The sequence below is a fragment of the Apodemus sylvaticus genome, chromosome 10 (genome assembly GCF_947179515.1).
Source record: "Apodemus sylvaticus chromosome 10, mApoSyl1.1, whole genome shotgun sequence".
NCBI classification, from domain to species: Eukaryota; Metazoa; Chordata; class Mammalia; order Rodentia; family Muridae; genus Apodemus; species Apodemus sylvaticus.
In genome coordinates, this window is record NC_067481.1 from 23,611,294 (window position 1) to 23,619,312 (window position 8,019).

The 8,019-nt window shown below is 45.8% G+C and overlaps 1 long non-coding RNA gene across 1 annotated transcript; it reads right to left on the reverse strand.

Moving 5' to 3' along the window:
* Positions 1–699: 699 nt before the first annotated feature.
* On the reverse strand, positions 700–8,019 carry LOC127694339 (uncharacterized). The gene is made up of 3 exons (XR_007979821.1): positions 7,797–8,019; positions 1,147–2,178; positions 700–921 (listed from the first exon to the last, which is right to left on the reverse strand). It is a non-coding gene; the product is annotated as an uncharacterized LOC127694339 (long non-coding RNA).

An 8,019-nucleotide genomic window follows, 5' to 3' on the forward strand; every position in this document is an offset into this window, starting at 1 on the left:
GCCTCTGTTAGAAAGAGCAAGAGCGACCCCTGCTGGCCACAGATGCCGTGCACGCCTTTTCCTTCCTCCAGGTGCAAATTTGAAGGCTAATTAATATTCCTATCTTTACAAGGGATTATACTGACTGTATCCTGTGCAAGATGACAAAGAATAGCCACTAGGACATCTCCAGGCCTTCTCCTTTCTCCATCGAGCCAACATGACACCACCTCACAGAACATGAGGTGGCAAAGAACAGTTTATCAGTTATTTGAACTGGAATTCTAGCCAAAGATCTTTCTCAAAATAAACGGAGCCCTATGAAATAGATGTTATGTCCCCCTCGATCCATAATGAGGAAACCTTCATATGAATCCACTTTGTCATAGTCCATCCACTAAGGCCAGAGATAGCCAGGACAGTGGAGAGGTGTGACATCAGGGCGGACTTCCCCTGTGATACAGTAACTGAAAACAAATGGCCACTCTGGTCTCACGATGTGTTCAGGGCCTCCTCGGAGCCCCTCTAATTGGATAATAAACTGGAAGCTTGCAGTAGCTTTCACACACACACACATACACACACACACACACTCACACTCACACTGGGCCACTTTTTTTCGTGAGATTGTTAAAATATAAGAGTTTTTTTTTCCTTTTAACACAAGTACCCCAATAAAGAAACTTATGGGAAAGAAAAAAATTAAAGTCATGCTCTTACTGTCCCCTCACACTCTGGGAGTCAACAGACCAATGGTGCTTGCTCACGGGTGGAGATGAAATTCAGGTGACAGGAACCATGAGCTCCCAGTGGTGACTGTGCCATGCAGGTCAAGTAGCATCTGGGGCCTGGAGTCAGGGCAGACATAGGCAGTGTTCACGGCAGCATTACAGGGACAAGGACTTCTGATTTCAAAGTGGGATGACCCCAAAAATAGTATTGCTGAAAAGGTAAACAAAGACTGGATGTTTGAGTTTTGCATTAAAACCCAGATGAATCTGGATTTCGTGATCAGTGGCCTACATCATAGACACCCCGACTGTCCCGTTTCCAGAGGTCTGTCAAACTCAGAAAACATTTAAAGTACTAAGCTAATGAGAACACGACAGCAATCACGCGACATTCTTAATAAGCTCGGCAGGACATTGGAGGCTAGCCTAGACTAACCTGAGGTCAGGAGGCGGGGAGGCGTGGCGTCCATGCCCTGGATGGATCCAGTACTTTGATGTGCTTGTTAAAATGTCCATAGTGACTTCAGATAACAGTTCCTGGGCTCAGGAGTACAGAGTAGCAAGATTTCTCCTTCCTCAGATTTGAAAGCAATCCAGCTAAATCCATCGTCCTGTACAGAAACTACACACAGTCCGTGACCAATATAACTTTAGCCTGAAGCGTCTCGCCACGCTACCCTAGAAAATGCAGTGTGGTTGACAACTGAGAATCGCTGCCTGAGGAATTCCTCTTGGATCTAAAGGTGGTGTAACTAACATAAGCTTGGAGCTGGGAAGCGGGAAGAGAAAACCCAGGCAGGGGTTGTGATCTACCAACTATCCGAGCAAAGCAGGGGAGCATGTGGCCAGCAGGGGGCGCCAGCGATACGCAGGAACCAAAGCCACTCCTCTTAAGACCTCAGCGCCCAAAGGATTCACTGTAACTCTGGGGTGTTCTTTCCAAACTAGGTCACAGTTACAGAGTGGCTCTGAGTCTCTTGTTCCCGGATCAATCCTTTCCCAAAACAAATCTGATATGAATCATTGTCTGGTATTTTGTGTACCGAAACAAGCAATCAAATATCTTCTTTAGATGAACAACAACACATTTCATTAAATTTTTTTGTATGCATTGACTTTTTTTGTGCAATATATTTTGAACACATTTTTTTTCTGCTCCCCTAATTTTTCCCAAATCTTTCTACCCAACTTTGTGTTCTTTCTCTCTCAAAATAATTAAATGAATAGATAAATTAATAAGTAAATAAATAGAACAAAAAGAAAAATGCACACACGTGCACACAAATCACATGGCATTGACTTTGTGTTGGCCAACTACTCCTGAGCATGAAGCCTTCCCTGGAGCATGCTTGGTGGATCCAGTGTCCGTCCATTGGAGAAAACTGATTTTCCTTCTCCCAGGAGTTATCCTCTGCAAAGAGCTTCTTGGTCAGGAATGGGACTTCATGCTCATTTCTCCTTCTCCCTGCTGGGATTTTAACAAGATAGATTTTAATTGACAATAGATGCCCTAAAAACAGGAAAAAAAGGTTTTCTTTAGTGTGTATGCATAGGTGTGTTCATGTATGTGCAGGTGCAGAAGCGTGGGTGTATATGCATACCGATATGTTTATATATATGTATATACGTGTGTGTGCATGTGTGTGTGTGTGTGTGTGTGTGTGTGTGTGTGTGTGTGATTCTTCAGTCACCTTTTGTTGGAGTTGGAGTCTCTTACTAATCTGGAGCTTACCATTAGGCTAAGCTAGCTAGGCAACAAGCCAAAGGGATCACCAGCCTGTCTCTACATCCCCAGCTTTTTAAAAGGGGGTGCTGGGGATCAAACTTGGGTCCTCATGATTACAAAGCAATCACTTTACTGAGAGTCATCTTCCCAACCCAGAGAAAAGACTTGAGGACAATTTTTTCTTCTTTCAAACAAATTAATGAAACTCCCCCACCTCTGTGTGTCTACCTGTCTGTGTCTCTCTGTGTCTATCTCTGTGTGTCTCTGTCTCTCTTTGTGTCTCTGTGTCTCTGTGTGTGTGTCTCTGTATGTCTTTCTCTCTGTATCTCTCTATCTCTGTGTGTGTCTCTCTTCTCCTTAACTGTGCATTCATTGTCATGCCCAGCCTTTGGAGTTCCCCCAAGACCCCCCGACAAACCCCTTCATTGAAACATAGACTATAGACCCATTCTACAGCTAGCCTGTAATTGTGGGGTCCACCCTTGGGCAGTGCTGAGCCGTGCTCCTTTGGAGACTCTTGGTGTCCAGAGAGTAAGATGGGATGGATCTCCTGCCATGCGCTTGCACTTTATACACTCACTCAGCCAACACCTGTGTGGGCCAAGGTCCACCGCCCTGCTTCCTGGGCAGGAGCTCAGGAGTACAAAGCCAGGTAACCCCGTTCATAAGAGGCTCCTGCTCGTTCACAAGGGAAGCATCTCATTCTGTTGCTATCCAGCACGCTCTCACCTCAGGGTCAGTGTGCCACGGAATGACTCAGGGGACACAAGATCAGGACCTTCGGTAGGAGGAAGACTCAGCAAGCTGTTCTTGTAAGGATGGTGACATCTCCACTATTAAATGTCAATCTTGGGACAGCTGCAGATGTGGCCTGTGGCTTTTTTTTTTTCTCTACTCTCTCCATTGTCTCTACTCGTCTCCCTTTAGCCCGGCTCCGCCTGCGTCCACCTGCTGTGGAAGCTGCCCTCAGTCCTGACTGAGGCCCAAGGACAGACAGACTTTCACTCTGGTGCCTACATGACACAGGACTGTTGTTTTTTTCTTTCTTTGCCTTTTTCTTTTCTTTTCTTTAGAAGGATAGACTGATTTGGGGCTGGGACCTATTGAGGCAATGTCTCCCTAAGATCCCAGAATAGCTTTTAGTTATAAATCTTCCTGCCACCACCTCCAAAATTCTTGAATTGTAGGCTTGTACCACCCACCACACCTAGCTATGCTGATTTTGTTTAAATTGAAGTAAAATTCATGTAGCTGATATAAACTATTTTTCTTATAGATTCTTTTTTATTATTTTAATTATACAAGTTTCTTGTGTTTAGAATATGTGTATATAATGTATAATGACCAGGTCAGTGTATTTTGCATTTATGTCTCCTTGACTTTTTTTTCAATGTCTGTAAACTATTAAACAAAAACCCCAATGCCAATTGTAGAATACCTCTTTATAAGTTGTTGATCAAGGAGATCTCAGAATCCACCAGAACAGTATAGACTTTTACCAGTCTGCTTGGATGCCTATCAGAACTAGGTGATAAGACCCTGTTGTAAATATGCCACATACATGGGATACAGGAAACACAGAAGTCACTTAGAACTGAGCCAGAAGCTTCCTCCACACCTTCTAGTTTCGTAGTCCCCCAGGATGCTATGCAGGCTACTCAGGGACAACCAATGTTCTTACCCAACTGAGTCCTACAATTCAGCAGGACAACCTGCCAGGTAGATACGCCAACATGCACAACAGTTACATTGCTGTCAAGGGGATAGCCAACTATTCTTTGACTGGATTTTAGATCTACTCTATAGGCAGAAACTCCTGACTGGTTCTGTGAATCTGGCCAAAAAATAAAAAAAAAATAAAAATAAATAAAAAATAAATAAAAATAAAAAATGGCAGGAGAGATCATAGGTTCCAGGAGGGAACTAAACGCTGCTGTTTAGCTGAATTGACGATATTGAGCTCCCATCTAAATATCTAAGCAAGTGCCCATAGATAAATACTACTCTCAGCCTTAGTCAGGGAAGTGTCTCTTTCCAGTAAACAAGGGAAAATACGGAAACTCATAGACGCACAAGATGCTGGGAATATGTAGCAGACTTGTGCTCAGGCCTAAGTGAGACACTTCTACCACCGCCCTAAGGCTCGGGGAACCTTGCCAGAGGAAGAGCGTGCCTGAGAGGAGCGGGAGGATGGGAGAAGAGATGCAAACTGTTATCTTCTGGGTAAGACACAGCCACGGCGGTCGTGGGCTCATAGCAGCTGTGAATGCTTGCACTGGGCAGTTGGGCATGGATGGTAGAAGGACTCTGGGGCAAGGGGCTTCCCCTCACTGCTGAACTGCTTGCAAATGATACTTTGGAGAGCAGGGAAATCAATGCCTTTGGTTGTGTACTATCAGTGTGCCCATCGGCCTCCGGTGCATACTTCCCGTCCTGTGTGTACAAAGATGACTCCGGTTTAACTAAATGGCTCACAAACCATGAAGTTTGGAAAAAGACTGGTGAGGATGGGACGTATTGTTGACTGGGATGGGAGGGGGTCAAAAAGGAGAGGGGGAGAGTAATCTGAATGCATTATGGAATAATCACGCAAGAAAATTAATCAATAAGAAAGCAAAACAAATTCTGATTAACGCATAAATAAGAGTCGTGCGTTTTTATAAAGAACTAACTTTTTCAAAGACAAAGCCTCTCTACTTAGCCCAAGCTGATCTCAAATTTACTATCCTCTTGCTTCAGCTTCCCAATAGGGTTAATAGGTGTCAGTCGTCATACACAGCATTGCTAAGAAATCCTAATGATGGGGCGCTGGATGGAAGGGAGATGTGCAGAGCGGGCACAAGAAGGAAAAGCAACTAAGATGCCCAGAGTCTCCCGCATCCCCACAGCCTAAGCTCTGCCCCGCATCCGCACAGCATAAGCTCCGCCCCTCATCCCCACAGCATAAACTCCGCCCCGCATCCCCACAGCATAAGCTCCGCCCCTCATCCCCACAGCATAAGCTCCGCCCCGCATCCCCACAACATAAGCTCCGCCCCTCATCCCCACAGCATAAACTCCGCCCCGCATCCCCACAACATAAGCTCCTCCCCGCATCCCCACAGCCTAAGCTCCTGCCTCGACTTGGCAGGTCTTGGGGCTCTCGTCCTAAGTCATCGCTAGTCTGTCCATTAGCTTTCATTTTCATGGAAATCTGTGTGTATTTTGCCACTGATAACCAGTATCCTCCTTTCAGTGACTGAAATCGTTTTAAATGGCGTTTTTGAAAAAGTGGTACATTAATCGGTGCCTATCAGGTGTGGTCCCTATGGCTGCTGAATTCCTGCATGGACAAACTTTGATAGCTTCTAGAGTCACACAGGGTAAAATCTCCAGCTCTTGTAGGACACACCTGTCTGTAGGTCCTGCCCTGTCTCTTCCTTCGTTTCCTGCCATTCCACCTTCCTCCCCTGAGCACCAACACTGGGCCAGGGTGCTCCACCCACACACTCATACTCCAGACTTTGCACCAAGGAGCTTCCTGACCCCAGACTTCAAGGCTCTTCCAGGATTTCATTCAAATGCCTTTTACCGTCGGAACTGGGCCCGGCCTCATTGCTCATAAAGGTGCCTCACCAGCCCTTTCATGTGTGTCCACTGACTCACTCTCTCTTCCCCTCTAGCCCCACCTCCCGACGCCCAAACTGGACTCCATGGGGCGGACACTGTGTTTTATCACTACTGTATTCCCAGTATCTACAACAGAGCAGGACACACAGTCACATTTATTTATGATTATTTGTGAATGAATGACTGGACAAATATCAATGCCCTATAAGGCTGGTCCTTTAAAAAAATTAAAAATAACACTACTTGTCTCTTACTCCTAAATCCTCTTCTCCAAAGTCTCTCAGCTGTTCTGGCGATAACCCACATATTTCTAAATAAAGTACTTGCTGTCTACACAGCAAGACCCTATTGCTCAAGACGCCATGCATGCCAGCTGCAGGTCAGAGAAAGCAACCTGAACTGAACAGAAAGCTTCCTCCCTGACAGCTAGGTTTCACAGGGAGAGAACCACTGGAGAAGAAAAGACATCAGCAGTCTTACCCAATGTTGGGCCCGCCATATTGTAATGTCAACCCATTAAGCAAGATGTGCTCATGGATGAAATAGAGGCATGGCTGTCGTGCTGGTAACCAGCTGCCTTCTGACTGGACTTGAGGCCTGCTCTACAGAGAGAAATCTGTATCTGTTAGTGTAAGACTTCTCCAAGTCCCATGGCTAACGAGGTCATAGGCCCTTGAAGGAACCAACCATGGCTGTTTGCTAAGTGGCCATATTGTGAAGCTGCCTTCTAAATACTTAGCTTCTGTCCACGGATGTGCATTGTCTCTGGCTTTGGTTTAAAAGCTTCTTAATGCAGAGTGGAAAATGCAGACTCGTAACTGATAAGAGTGCTGCGAATGTCTATGGTTGTTCACCCTAAAAGGGACATCTATGTCAACACCCCACCACCTCCGCGCCCAACCCTGACATTGCAGCAGAGGGGACAGACGCTGGAGGAAGGAAACGAGACCTGGAAACTACTCACTCAGAAATTCACACCAGTTGGGGTGACTGGCACAAGATCAAGTCAGCCAAAATTCTATTACGAATAGATCTCTTGGCTACTTTTCCATAGCTGTGACAAAGCACATGACCAAGGCAGCTTATAGAAGAATGTGTTTATCGGGCCTTATGAGTGCAGAGGGTGAGTCCATGATTATCATGGTGGGAACATGGCATAAAGCCAGCAGGCCTGGAAGCTGAGAGCTTATGTCTGATCCCATAATCATGAGGCAAACAGTGAGAACTGGGAATAGCATGAACTTTTGAAACCTTGAAGACCACCCCAAGTGACCACACCTCCTTCCGAATCCTCCCCAAAATGGGAGCCAATCATTCATGTATCCAACCCTATGAAGGCCAGTCTCATTCAACTACTGCAATGTGGGAGGGGCTCACAAGTCCCCCACTTCAAGCTGAGAAGCTACTGACAGTCAATGGCTGTTGGGGGACGGAGTGTTAGTTTTCCTTAAGTATGGGGCAAGTGGTCCATGCCACCATACAGAAGAACTGGCAAGGTTGAGGAGGCTCAAACCCAGGGGAATCTCAGACTTGAGAACGGCAGGTGTAGAGCCAGCTCTGGGCCAAGCCACCTGATCTGGAACACACACCCATGATATCCCACTGAGAGGACCATGACAATCGATCACATAGGATCAAAACCTGGAGTTCTCCATGCTAATGAGGTATCTAGATAGGTCCCAAGTGTTCATCCCATGAGCTTCCCTTCCTGGGCATTTCTTCCTACAAAAGGTATTTAACCCCTGACTCACCCTGAGTAAGAAGTATGAATTCACATCCACCATCAAAGAAAACAGTTTGGATGAGCAAGGAACATCTCCTTCATCAAGGATCACTTCAGGGGAGGAAACCTTGCCATAAATAGCTTCACCTAAATCTCCCAAAGAAGGCCTTATTTCTTGGGCTCCACGGCTTTGAATAAATTTCAGGTCTATTATTTCTGATCTGAGCCATATGGCTAGGACACGTCTGCTG